Source organism: Vitis vinifera, chromosome 9, assembly GCF_030704535.1.
Source record: "Vitis vinifera cultivar Pinot Noir 40024 chromosome 9, ASM3070453v1".
Taxonomy (NCBI): domain Eukaryota; kingdom Viridiplantae; phylum Streptophyta; class Magnoliopsida; order Vitales; family Vitaceae; genus Vitis; species Vitis vinifera.
In genome coordinates this window covers 22,102,172-22,116,788 of record NC_081813.1, presented here as the reverse complement: position 1 = coordinate 22,116,788, position 14,617 = coordinate 22,102,172, and the positions used below count along the sequence as shown (strand labels likewise).

At 29.4% G+C, this 14,617-nt stretch overlaps 1 long non-coding RNA gene and 1 pseudogene across 3 annotated transcripts; one reads left to right on the top strand and one right to left on the bottom strand.

Moving 5' to 3' along the window:
- The first annotated feature begins 200 nt into the window (after positions 1-200).
- On the top strand, positions 201-5,772 carry LOC132254335 (receptor-like protein EIX1; annotated as a pseudogene). The gene is made up of 3 exons (XR_009466626.1): positions 201-2,392; positions 3,151-3,762; positions 3,978-5,772. The product of XR_009466626.1 is annotated as a receptor-like protein EIX1 (transcript).
- Positions 5,773-8,329: 2,557 nt separating this feature from the next.
- LOC109123209 (uncharacterized) lies at positions 8,330-14,057 on the bottom strand. Of its 2 annotated transcripts, none has more exons than XR_002030847.2 (4): positions 13,916-14,057; positions 13,315-13,367; positions 8,911-8,958; positions 8,330-8,559 (listed from the first exon to the last, which is right to left on the bottom strand). It is a non-coding gene; the product is annotated as an uncharacterized LOC109123209 (long non-coding RNA). The 2 variants fall into 2 exon arrangements; XR_002030846.2 differs by having other exon boundaries at positions 8,332-8,559; positions 8,911-8,929; positions 13,916-14,055.
- Positions 14,058-14,617: the final 560 nt, after the last annotated feature.

Sequence of the window (14,617 nt, the reverse complement as noted above, 5' to 3'; positions counted from 1 at the left end):
AATTGAATCGGTTCAATTGGTTGGTCTAGTCTATTTTTAAAAATATTGCTAAAAAGAAATGAAAGGAGTCTATCACTATCATCCACATGGTTTCTAGTTGAATTATCTTCTATATATGTCTCTGCATCCAAAGGAATGACTACACCAGAAAGAAAAAATAAAAAATTGGTAAGATCCTACTCCACTAATAATGCCAAGTTATTTATAGTGTTTCTCGCTATCTAATGCTTCAAGTTTTTTTTTTTTTTTTTGTAGGTGATTTCTATAGTTGGAATGTTTTGATCAATAGCAATCATCAAAGCATATTTGATATTTGTTGGGATGATTTCAATTATATTTTATTTGACATGTATTCAAATATGTTGTTTACTTGGGAATTTTTAATCTTATTAAACAAATGACTAGTTAAATTAAATATGTTATTAATTGTCTAATGTCTTGTTTCCATTACTAATTGAATTTTGTCACTATTTTTCTTGTTGTGTTGGAACTTAATTTTACTTGTTTCTACAGGTGTTCCTAGATGGAGAAAATTTCAATTCTCGATCATTCTATATTTAATAAAAATAGAACTTACTTGTTAAGGTGAGACCATTTTGGGAAATTGCTTAAAAAATGATAAAGATGATCTTACGCACTTCAAAAATGGTCTCAGAGGTTCTAACAACCAGATTTCATCATGGAGAGAGCTCGATTGTTGTCAATGGGAGGGAATTGATTGTGAAAATAAAATAGGAGTTGTTATTTCAGTTGATCTTCATAACCCACATTCTCCCGATGAAGCATATGAGAATGAAACTTCTATGAACTTGAGTGGAGAGATTAGGCCTTCATTAATAGAACTCAAATCCTTGAGATATTTAGATTTGAGTGGAAACTTATTTGAGCATATTTCAATTCCTGAATTCTTTGGATAGTTAAAGAATTTAGAATATCTAAACCTATCAAATTGTGGGTTTAGTGGTGCAATTCCTCTTAGCTTGGGAAACCTCTCTAATTTGAAATTTCTTGATCTTTCTAGCCATGAATCTTTTGATTTATTTGTTAATTTTGAATCCTATGATTTATATGTTAATGATCTTGAATGGATGACTAGTCTTGTTTTACTTTACCAATAATGCCAAGTTGTCTCTAGTGTTTTCCTCTGCCTAATGCTTCTAAGCTTCTCTTGTGGGTGATTTCTATAGTTTTGATAAGCAACAATCATCAGACCATGTTTGATATGGATCTGTGTTCAAGTATGCCATCCATTTGACATGTTTTAATCTTATTAACTTATGATTGATTAAAATCTATGTGTTATTTAATATCCAATAACTTGAAGTTTTGATTACTTATCAAATTTCATCACTATTTTGATTCTTCTTTCGGAACTTAATATTAATTACTTGTTTTTATAGGTGTTCTTAGATGGTGAAAATTTCAATTCTTGGTTTCCTTTTGGTCATTCTATGTTTAATAACAAGAGATCTTGCTTGCAAGGGTGAAACCCTTGAGGGAAATTGCTTAAGAGCTGATCGAGAAGCTCTTCTTGACTTCAAAAATGGTCTCAAAGATTCTTCTGACAACCGGCTTTCATCATGGATAGGAGGCAATTGTTGTCAATGGGAGGGAATTGGTTGTGAAAATAACACAGGAGTTGTTATTTCAATCGATCTTCATAACCCATATTATCTTGAAGAAGCATATGAAAATTGGAGTTCAATGAACTTAAGCGGGGAGATCCGACCTTCTTTGATAGAACTCAAATATTTGAGGTCTTTAGATTTGAGTGGCAACTCATTTGAGCATATCCCAATTCCTAAATTCTTCGGATCTTTGAAAAGTTTACAATATCTGAACTTATCAAATTGTGGATTCAGAGGTGCAATTCCTCCAACCTTGGGAAACCTTTCTAATTTGCAATTTCTTGATCTTTCTTCCATTGAATCTCAGTTATTTGTTAAGAACCTTGAATGGATGACTAATCTTGTTTCCTTAAGGCATCTCAAGTTGAACTATGTCAACCTATCAATGGTAGGATCTCACTGGATGGAGGTATTCAACAAGCTTTCATTTTTAACAGAGTTGCACCTACAACAGTGTGGGCTCTCTGGTTCAATTTCATCTCTAAACTCTATCAATTTTACTTCATTGTCTGTCATAAGCATCAGTGGCAACTCTTTTCGGTCAAAGTTCCCAATATGGCTTCTAAACATTAGCAGCCTTGTATACATTGATGTAAGCTCTAGTGAGTTATATGGGCAAATTTCACTTGGCCTTGGGGAACTACCTAACTTGCAGCACTTGGATCTATCTTGGAACAGAAATCTCACAGGTAGTTGCTCTCAACTGTTAAGCGGAAGCTGGAAGAAGATAGAATTTCTGAATTTGGCAAAAAATAAATTTCTTGGTACGTTTTTGGCTTAGAAAAATTATTATTGCTTATTGATTTTGATACATCAAAATAATGTAGTGGTTCTACAGTTTAACACTTGTTTTTAAAAAATATTTTGCATTAAATTATTCTGACTTTCTAATAATCTCTTACTTTTATCATTAAACCATCAAAGCAACTTCAATTATCTTCTCACCACTCATCAAATTGTTTTCTCATAAACTCTCTCTTTTTTTTTTGAAAATTATTTTAAATTAAATTATTTTTTACTCTTGATGATGCATGATTTGTCATAAATTCAATTCACAATTGACCAATAAAGGGGACTTTTTAGGGCTTTTGATGTATTTGAAAGATTACACTACAAAATCTAGGTTTTGGTTGTAAACAAATTTTAAAATAGTTTTCTAAAATCATTTTTTGAGTTTTTTATAATAATTTTACAAATATTATAATGTATTTTGTTTCTTGTAAACCTTTTTAAAATATTTTTTCAAAATCAAATTTTGAGTTTTTTTATAATAATTTTTACAAATATTATATTATATTTTGAAACAAAATTTTATTTGGAAATTTTAATTTCTAAAAACAATATTCTCAATTTATTCCATGTAGACACTTGTTTCTAAAAATATTTTAAATTATCTTTTCTCCGTTCATTTGATAATGCATTAAGACGGCAAAGTTTCTTACCTTTCTCGTGAACTTTCTTATTTTTCATAAAACAATTTATTAAAAACAAATTATTTTAATACTCTTGATGATGATTGCAGGAAGTTTCTCTGAGTTTCTCGAAGAGATCAAAAACTGCAGTTCTGAAGGTCCTTTACCAGAACTGGGGTATTTGGACTTGTCCTCGAATCAATTAGTGGGCTGATTGCCAGAACGGTTGAGTCAGCTGGAAAAACTTACATATTTGGATCTATCCAGGAACAAGCTTCAAGGCCCTATCCCTGCTTCTTTTGGGACATTCAAAAATCTGAATGAGATGCGGCTTGTATGGAATGAACTGAATGGGAGTCTCCCAGTTAGTTTTGGACAACTTTCTGAAGTGGTTGTATTGGAAGTTTATGGGAATCGCTTGACTGGAATTCTTTCTGAAGAACATTTTTCAAAGTTAAGTAAGTTGAAGACTCTGTGGATGGGTGGAAATTCAGGTCTCGTTTTGAATGTTAGTTCCACCTGGGTCCCCCCATTCCAACTCACTGATCTGGCGATGGCTTCATTCAATTTAGGCCCTTCATTCCCGACTTGGCTTAGGTCTCAAAAGGAGGTCTCCTATCTGTATTTATTTAATGCTAGCATCTCAGGTTCCATACCCAAGTGGTTTTGGAATATTTCTTTCAATCTGCGGGAATTAAGTCTTTCTGACAATCAGTTACAAGGTCAGCTACCAAATTCATTAAAATTTTCTTCTGGTAATCGTGTATATATTGATTCCATGTAAACACTTGTTTTTAAAAAATATTTTAAATTATCTTTTTTCCACTCATTTGATTTATTATACATTTTCTGAAAATTCATTTCTCTTGAAATTTCTTATTTTTCATAAAATAAATAAATAAATGAAATTATTTTAATACTCTTAATACCTTGACAGGAATTCTTTCTGAAGAACATTTTTCAAAGTTGAGTAAGCTGAAGTTTCTGTGGATAGGTGGAAATTCAGGTCTCGTTTTGAATGTTAGTTCCACCTGGGTCCCCCCATTCCAAATCACTTTTCTGAGTATGGCTTCATGCAATTTAGGCCCTTCATTCCCAACTTGGCTTAGATCTCAAAAGAAGGTCTCCTTTCTGGATTTGTCAAATGCTAGCATCTCAGGTTCCATACCCAAGTGGTTTTGGAATATTTCTTTTAATCTACAACTGTTGAATCTTTCCAACAATCAGTTACAAGGTCAGCTACCAAATTCATTAAATTTTTATGGTGAATCAGAGATTGATTTCAGTTCCAACCTCTTTGAGGGACTTATTCCTTTTTCAATCAAAGGGGTCTATTTACTAGATCTCTCACACAATAAATTTTTTGGCCCTATCCCACTGAGCAGAGGTGAATCTATGTTAGACTTGAATTACCTTTTCCTTTCGGAAAATCAAATAACAGGGACCATCCCAGATTCCATAGGACAAATCACCTCTCTTCAAATCATTGATTTTTCAAGGAATAATTTGACTGGAAGCATTCCTTATACCATAGGTAATTGCTCTAGCCTAATTGTTCTTGACCTTGGAAATAACAATTTATCTGGGATGCTACCAAAGTCGTTGGGCCAGTTACAATGGCTCGAATCATTGCATCTGAACGACAACAAGCTTTCAGGAGAGCTCCACTCATCTTTCCAAAATTTATCAAGATTGGAACTCCTTGATCTCAGTTATAACCAGTTATCGGGTAAGGTTCCTTCATGGATTGGAACTGCTTTCATAAATCTTGTAATACTCAACTTGAGGTCAAATGTATTTTTTGGAAGACTTCCCTCCCAGCTTTCAAATTTAAGCTCCCTACATGTCTTAGACCTTGCACAAAACAATCTGATGGGTGAAATTCCAGTCACTTTGTTTGAGCTTAAAGCCATGGTTCCGGAGTATAACAAGAATATATATCCTTTGTATGACAATGTGAGAAACTCTCAGTATGAAGAACGATTGGTGGTGATTATGAAAGGTCAAAGTCTTGCATACACCAGGACTCTTTCTTTGGTTGTAGGCATAGACCTATCCGACAATAATTTAAGTGGAGAGCTTCCCCAAGAAATAACAAAATTGTTTGGTTTGGTGGTTTTGAACTTGTCTGGGAATCACATCAGTGGCCAAATTCCTGAAAGCATTTCAATGTTGCACCAGTTATTATCTCTTGATTTGTCAAGGAATAAGCTTTCCGGCAGCATTCCTTCAAGCATGGTTTCATTAACATTCTTGAGTTATTTGAATCTATCGAATAATAATTTCTCTGGTAAGATCCCCTTTATAGGGCAAATGACAACCTTCAATGAGTCGGCCTTTGTTGGAAACCCTAATCTTTGTGGAGCTCCATTGGTCACAAAATGCCAAGATGAAGATCTAGATAAAAAGTGTAGTGTTATTGAGGACAAAAATGATGGTGGCTATATTGATCAATGGTTTTACTTGAGTGTTGGCTTGGGATTTGCGATGGGTATTTTAGTTCCATATTTTGTTTTGGCAACAAGGAAATCTTGGAGTGAGACCTACTTTGATTTTGTGGATAAAATTGTCAAATGGTTGTTGAGAGGAATAGCAACCTATGCCAAAGATCACCTGCGAAGGTAATAAATTTTGTTTGTAGATCTTTATATGCTCTATGTATAATTACAAGCTTTGAAAGTGAATGTCATTACAGTTGCAATAAAAGACAAAATTTCTCTTTTAATTTATTCAAAGAGAAATTTCTTAATATAAAAAGGACCTTTATTAAGATCAATAGTGATTCTCAAAGGTTATAGCTTGTTTAACTACTAAAAAAAGAGTACGTTATCCTTTTGTGGATAAAATTTATAGTAGCCCCTAAAAATTATTAAAAATGAATAGAAGAAATTCCCAATTTCAAATTTTCAAATTCTCTTTGAAAATATATTTATTAGTTATGTCTCCACTAACTTATTAAATTTGAGTACGATATGATGATCGACCAATGTAAGATATTTTAATTATTTGTCCCAACTATATTTCTTTATTAACCTAAATCTATGACCTTTTTCTCCCTTTTTGGTGTATACAGAATTCTGGTTAATTTTGACAAAAAGTGGCTAAAATTTATAATTGGGAAAAGAAAAGTAGTATGGTTTTTTTTTTCAATCAAATTAAGCAGATCATAACTTTTTGAATGGTGAAAAACAAGAAGAAAATATGTGTGTTTTTATACAACATACCCACATTTTACATCACTTTTGAGCTAACTTATTTAATCTAATCCATTCCCTAGGCTTCCTAAGGATGAGAATGCTTTAGATTATATGTAGGCCTTGTTTGGATAGTATTTTCCTTCTACCCAAAATTGAATGCATAACCCATAATCCTTAGTACAACAAAACTTTTATTAAATTGAAGAGTCTTAAAATCTTAATTTTATGTAAGTATTTAACTTAATTTTATCCATCTTCTACATTATATGTATTTTTTGCTCAATTAAAATGACTTGTATTCACCAAAACATGAATATTTAAACAAATCAGCTCCATCCATGTATCAAATTCAAACTTGGTCATAGAAGTTTTAGTTAACAAACATTATTCTACCATATGAAGGCAACAAATGATAACAACAGCCAAAAGCAAGAGACAATGTAACCCCATTTTGGATTGTGTCACATATCTTCTCTAAAATGGATCAAAACCAAAAATGAAGTTTCAAAAGTGAGAAAATCACACATGTTAGACCGAAGAACTCATCAACCTACACAGAACTGCAACAAAACCCCATTTCTTCTTAGCACAATCTTTCCTTTGTCCATCATGAGACTAGTTATTTCTCAATAATTCACAACCCGTTTTAATGCCAATTCCATTTGTTGTGTCTCTGACTCTTACTCGTCTATCCATGGGAATTGAGTTTGAGACACCATCCACTAAAGCATACACCATTCCTCCAAGTATATTCTTCTAGTTTGCAACTACATTCTATAACTATATTATAACGAAAAATAGTTGAACATAAATATAAATGATAAATTTTATTAAAATTTCAACATCATCTCCACTTATTGATTTTTTCCAAAATTTTTGTCTAACCTAAATGGAAAAAAATCAAGACCGGTTCCAAACCTAGTTGGTTCCACTAGTTTACCAATCGTCAAGATCGTATCCAAACCGAGTAGAGCCAACTAATTTGATTGGCTGGTCACGTTTTTAAAACATTGGTGTATGGAATTTGTTTGTTGGTTGCTTGTGATATAAAAAATTTAGGGATCAAAGAATTCTCATCCCACAAGATGTCATTCTCTTGCATGAATTAAGAGCACAACAAAGATTCAATTCATGCAATTTTTTTTTTTTATTGATCCTACACTCTAAAAAGGACTAAAAAACACCCAAAATAAACTTTCAAAGTAGTGTCAAAGACCAATAATCCAGTACAATGGAAAACACAATATAAGTTGGCACCATCTCTCCCTATTGGTTGAGTAGCAGATATTTCTTATTATCTCCTTACTGTTACACGCCCACTTTAAGGTGGGCTTGGTCCAACACAATCAGGCTATTGAAAGGTTATGGTTTTGTCAAAAAATATCAATAAAAATAAAATTTATTTAAGTCATATTTATTTATTTTTATTATATCTTTGTTAATTTATGATAAATTCATTTTTTTATTCAAGTTATATAATATTAAAGTAGTTTAAGTAGTTTTTTTATACAAGAGTGATCTAAAATTTTCAAAAATAAGTTTAGTTTAATTTTGTATAAAAAAAATTAGATTTGAGTATTATAATAAAGTTGAAGATGGAAAAGATAACCGAGGAAAAAACAACTTTTTTATTAAAGTAAAAAAAAAAATTAAATCACTATTTCATTGAGGTAAAATTTTATTAAAAACCTTGAAATTTAAGTTTAAAATAGTAGCTACAAGAAAAAAGGGAATTAATGACGTTTTTTAAGCGTCAAGAAAAGCATAAGATGACACTTCTCTAAAGCGTCCTTTTCTCCCCTGTCATTATATGTTTTAGTCAATAATGACGCTTATACAAGGCGTCATCTTTGGATTATTTTTCAATGACAATTTTAAAAGCGTCATCTTTGGTTTATGTTAATAATGACACTTAATAGAAGCGTCATCTTTAAGCATTTTATTTTAATAATAATATTGGTATTATGTTTTTAAAATAATGAATTTCCTATATAATTAAATAAAAGCAAAATCATAAAATTAAATTGAATTGTACAAATTAAAATATCTCCAAATATTAATATATAATGGCTTAGTTTCAATAATTAGTATAATTACTTGTATACAAATTATAAATTTGTTCATTAGATCAAAATATTTCAATGAGAATTTTTAAATCCAATATAAGAACAAATACTGGTGCAATAACTACAAAAAGAAACCATCATCAACAAAAGTCTAGTTCAACCTCTTAAAGATTTAAATGATATCATCTTCATGATTTCCAACATCGCTTTATTGTAATGATTTCTCTTCTTCTTGTAAGCCAATTTCCTTTGCAAGCTGTAAATAAAAAAAAATATAAAACTTTAAATTTATACATATAACAACCAATATAATTGAAACAAAGAGGATATGAGAATAGAAAATAATCCAACACGTTAATTAGCTTTTGTTCAAGTAAAGCAATAAAACAAACATGCTAATATTCTTCTTATTGGGTCAAAGGTAAAAAGTTTTACTAGAGTAAATAAATTATTAGTGTTAAAAAATACTGCTACTAAGTAAGATAATTATCTCAATCATTAAGTAAACAACCACATGAATATGTCTTAGTTTCCTTAATTATTGAAAAGATCCATTTTAAAATGATTTATACTATGTTGATAGTGAAAAAAAAAAATCTTCATTTACCTTGTCATTGGCATCATCCCTGTCAAAGTCTTCTTCATTAGGCTTTTGCTTCAAAGAGGTTATCAATAACATTAGAGTAACATAAATCAAAAGAGGTTAATTAAATAAAATAAAAATAAACATTGACAAATTTAATTTTTCACAAAATAGCCACTACAAGAAAATGAGAAAATTATAAGAAAATGAATTCAAAATAATTTACAAGAAAAACTAATGTATATTATGAAGAGTTTTAACCAAATCTAACCGGATGATGAAATTTAAAATTCAACAAAATTTACATAATCATATACTGGCTGATGAATGTTCAAACAATCATACATGAGATTTGAAAATTGATTCATTATCGAGTTCAAACTTATTAATAAAAATAAAAATGGCAGTCAATCAAAAATTGAAGCAAATGAAAGATGAATGAATTAAGTTATATATTTGAAAAGCAATGCAATGAACTTGAACTCTTGTTTATTCCGATGTTGATTTTATTGATATAAAGTTCATGAAAGAAAAATAATAGAAGAAAAAAATGCACTCAAATATGCCCTTAGTGGATCAACATGAATATTCAACTAGCAGACTTACTTGCATGTTCCCAACAAGTAACATCAAAAGCATCAATTTTAAGAATTACAATGATAATAGTTGCCTACTTCATAAGAAAGAAACACATAGTTTCTTTCAATATTAACAAATGCAAACCTCAAAGCTAATTAATAAAGCATAGGAGTTGGGGCAGCTCCTTATGGACTTTTAATAAAGAACTCTTTAAACATTATCAAATAAAAGAATAACATAAGACCTACTATGCACAGTTAAAAATAATACCAAGGTCCAAATAAGATGGAAACCATCTTACTATCACTATGTTAATATTAATTTCTTTTTTAATTTCTTATATTTTTATTTTTTATTTACTTGATTAGTTTTTACTTTTATTTTAGTTCCTTTGACTTTTAATTTTATTGAGTTGATAAGAGGTGCTTGTTCAAAGTTTTTGAAAATATAAATCATTAGGTAAGTGTATGATAAGAATCCAAGGATATGAAAATAAACATCTTTTTATATTTTATTTCAATAAAACCATGAAATGTATCATTGTCTTGTTTAGGATAACATATAACTCCTATGCAATTATAAAAGTAAATAATTAATTTGTAAAGTAATAGAAATAAAATTTTATCTTCTATTTAGTCATCCTTTCAAGCTATTCTATCTTTAAGAGAGAAGTTTCTAGTGTAGTGGTGGATTACCTTTATAAATAGAGGAGATACTTGCCTTTAAAAACAATGTCTTATGTGCATCTTGCCCTCTACTCCTAGTTGTCACAATCATTACCTTCTACTCCTAATTGTCATATAAAATGATAACTTGTTTTCCTGTATCAACAATAGAAGACCACTTTGTCTAATCACTACATCTCATTCCATTCAATAATAATGAAGATATATTATTAAAAAACATTGAAAGTTGGATCTCTTGTTTTTTTTATAAAAGAAAAAAGAAAAAAAATAGAAACGTAATAAGGAGGGAAGGAGAACACATTTATGAACCCACATAAAGAATACTCAAAACTTTTATATTTTCAAATTAGGATTAGTTGTGTAGTCACTCAACCATCTAGAGTAACTTTTAGTAATAAAATAATATATACATTTAATATTGAAAGAGACCTCAAATACTTTAAATGAAGGTCCACTTAAAAAACAAAAATTAGAAATGACCTATCCTCTTTCTTTTCTTTGTATAAGGTGGAGTGCGCAAGGTTGAAGAAGGCATTGAAAAGACAATAAAGTTTCTTTTAACTTATTATAAATCTACGACAAACTCCACATAAATATGGTATGCTCACGAATTTGGATAGCTTTTGTTAAGTGACGTACTCTAAACCTACATTGGTAGACTAACTTGAGAAATAAATAATAAAATTGGTATAATTGGTTTCTTGTTCTTAACACATAATCTAGACTATATTTTACAAACCCACAAACCTTGTCAACATATGACAAAACCTTGCAATCCTGACAATGAAAAATAAATAAAGTTAATTATATTTATTAAAAAATAAATGATAGTGTATACATGCATCAACATCTAGTTTTTAGGTAAATAGGTGGAATTACACATTTTATCTAAATTATTTCATTGAAAAAAAAGATATAAAATGAGTAAAAAAATATATGCCAAACTTATGGTATATATCTTAATCCAATATGCCAAATTTAAGAAATTAAACTAATCTAAGATCTACAAGAGCACAAATGAAAACAACCAAGTCAAGATTAGTATCAAAATTTGGTTTGATTTTCATATGCCTGTTAGTGTATTAGACAAGTTTTAATTTACTATATTGTAGTTAATATAATTCCTAAAGGGGAAACTTCTTTAAAAAATAAAGTATAAAGACTTATATGACCTTTTACTTAGAAGCTATTAAAATTTTATATTAAAAGGAAAGTTTAAAATTAATGTCAAATCAAATTAATTAATCTCCATAAATAGAAAAATATTATCTAACTTTCCAACCAATCTCCAAATTACCTTTTCAAGTTGATAAGGTAGTCATGAATGACTTTTAAATTTAAAATTAAATCACTAAAAGTTTCAAACAATAAAATTAAATTTTAAAATTTTGATTTATTTAATATAAAATCAAAGAAATCTCCATAAATAAAAAAATATTGTCTTACTTTTTAAACACTTCCCAAATTACCTTTTCGAGTTGATAAGGTAGTTGTAAATGACTTTTAAATATTGAAATCACTAATTTTTTTAAAAGCTAAAATTACATTTTTAAATATAAAAACAAACTAATTAAACGATAAAATTATATTTTTAAAATTTTATTTTAAAATTTTAAATATCAAATCAAATTAATCTTCATAAATGGAAAAATATTATCTTAGTTTTCAAACGCTCTCCTAATTACATTTCCAAGTTTGATAAGATAGTCATAAATGACCTTTAAATATTAAAATCAATAATTGCTAAAATTATAAATTTAAAATTTGATCGTTTTACAATTAAATCAAATTAATCTCCATAATAGAAAAATATTGTCTTAATTTTCAAACAGTTTACAAATTACCTTTTCAAGTTGATAAGATATTCATAAATAACTTTTAAATATTAAAATCACTAATTTTTTTAAACAATAAAATTATTATTTTTTAAATTTGATTTTTTAAATATTAAAATCATCTAGTTCTTTAAAATAAAATAAAATAAATTCAATTAATATTTTTTTTAACTATCATTATGCAAAAAAAAAACTCCCAAAGATTTATATCAAGAATTCAAGTGGCCGAAGACAACAAGGAAAAATTAGAGGATGACAAAGGGAAAGAAACTTAAAGGATAAACATAAGTTGAATTATCAAATAAAAGATACTTCAAAATATGGAAAATATTCTAATTAAGTTGTTGTATAGAGGCTTAGAAGACAATCAGAATACAGAATCACACTAGAAAGAGTAAAATAATATATTTAAGCTAAGTTGGAAGAAATAGGTAATGAGGAACTTATAACCGTCATCTTTCCATCTGATCACTCTAAGTGTACAATCAGTTTACTCATATATATGCAATTCCATAGTTTGAAAAACAATTATTTTAACATAAGAGAAAACTTTGTTATGCAATTCTTATCTAATACCAAGTTTGGTAAATGCAAATTCAATAATTTTTAATTTGGTAGCCAATAATCTTAAAGGGAAAAAAAATTACAAGTCTTTTTCACTATAAAAAAAAAAAAAGCAATCAAAGCTAGCGCAAATTCCAATTCATACCCATTCTATTGCTCTTTTGCTTATCAAAAATTAATAATAATAATAACTACCAATCTAGATATGCATCTTGTAGTTTTAAGGAATCACGTGCCCCTTGCACTGATCTCTTTTCTTCTGTATTTTGGGGGGCTTTTGTGTGAGATGGTGAGATGTCCCATAAAGTGAGTTCAATTAACGACATAATTACGCCAATAGAAAAACTAAATTATGTTTGAACTCAGTTGATGAAGTCATTAAGAGATAAATTTCTTTTACTCAGATATCCCTTCACACAGGGCAGTGACCAATGGGATATAACCCATTACTTTGGACCTGGTGTACCTGGTCATTATCTAGCATCCCTCTCATCATACAAACAAAAACATCAACACGATCGAAACACAACAACATGAAACCCAAAAATCCCCAAAACCCAACACAGAACAGAATATTCTTTCTTATTATTAGGTCTCCAACCCTGAATAGCAATGAAAATTAATAATAATTATTGAGGTGAAGAGGAAGACAAACTTGTCCAGAAATTAGAGAAAGGAGATGAAATGGTTGTTGGCATGGGGTTCAAGCATAGAGAAAATTCAAGAACAATAAACACCATTATAAGAAAATCTTTAAAACATACGGTCATCAAAGTCGATAAAAGCATAGCCTGGTGGTCTGCGTGCAACCCAGACACTGCACATAAAACATTTCAGAAAATTAAGAAATTCTGAAATAAAAATTGTCTGCATAATGGACTCAATGGTGTTACTCCAAACCTTAAACAAAAATTCAACCATTTATTGGACAAGTGAAACATATTTAAACAACTGGCATCATTCTATACACTGATTGCCCCTTCCAGGAGCAACACTAGAGGTGTTAAGTAAAGTGGATCGAGAAACCAAGAAAAAATGCAGTCAATTCTATAAGCTGATAATGGATAAAACAAGTGCACCCCGAGGTTCCTTGCAATGGAGAAAACCTCAATAATGGATTGTTTAAAGAGTTAGGGTTTAGGAAAATAGGGTCTCTGCATTTTTCAAATCCCTCTCACGTTTTTCTCAATCAAACATAAAAATCGGAAGGTTATATATAACTGAAACAATCTAATCAACCAATGCAAGATTTTGGATCCAAAAAATTTCAAGATTTTAGATTCAAAAAATTTAAACCTAATTTATGGTTTTTTCTCGCATTTTCTAGGTAAGCAAACAAACCAAAAAGAAATGAAATGAGAGTACCTTCAACATGTTCGTAACATTTTCTCATCGATTAGTGCTGGTGGTGGTTGAAGATGTGGGTGATTGTCCTGGCTTAGGGCTCCAAGGGTTGGGATGAGAGTGTAATGTGTTAGGATGAGGAAAAAGAAAGAAATATATACTAGTAAATTCAATAACGCTTAATGTAAGTGCCAATGTCTGAACTCCATTTCAATGACACTTATAAAAGTGCCAAGGTTACTTTCCATTTCCAACCATGACACTTCCAAAAGCATCAACTTAAAAAGCGTCATTGAATCATATATATTTAGAAGCGCCTCGGTTTATAAATATTCTACAAGCGCCAAGGTTGACCCAATTCCTTGACACTTTTTAGAGGCGCCAAGGAATCAAGCGCCATAAATTGCATTTTTTCTACTAGAATTAAATATGATAGAATTTTGGTTTTATGATTTTGAAATTTGCGGATTTATTTTATATATACTGATTTCACTTTTATATTGTTGGTGTGGTTTATGAGTTATCATTTCATGGGAAAGTTTTAGATCTAAATTTTCTTGAAAAAGAAGAGAAAAAATAGAAAAAAACAAAATTTATTTTAGTCATATTAAATTTTTGAGAATGATAATTTCATTAATTTATGGTAAATTCATTTTTTTTAATTTAAATTATACTACATGAAGGTAGTTTAACTAGTTTCTAAAACAAGAGTTATTTAAAATT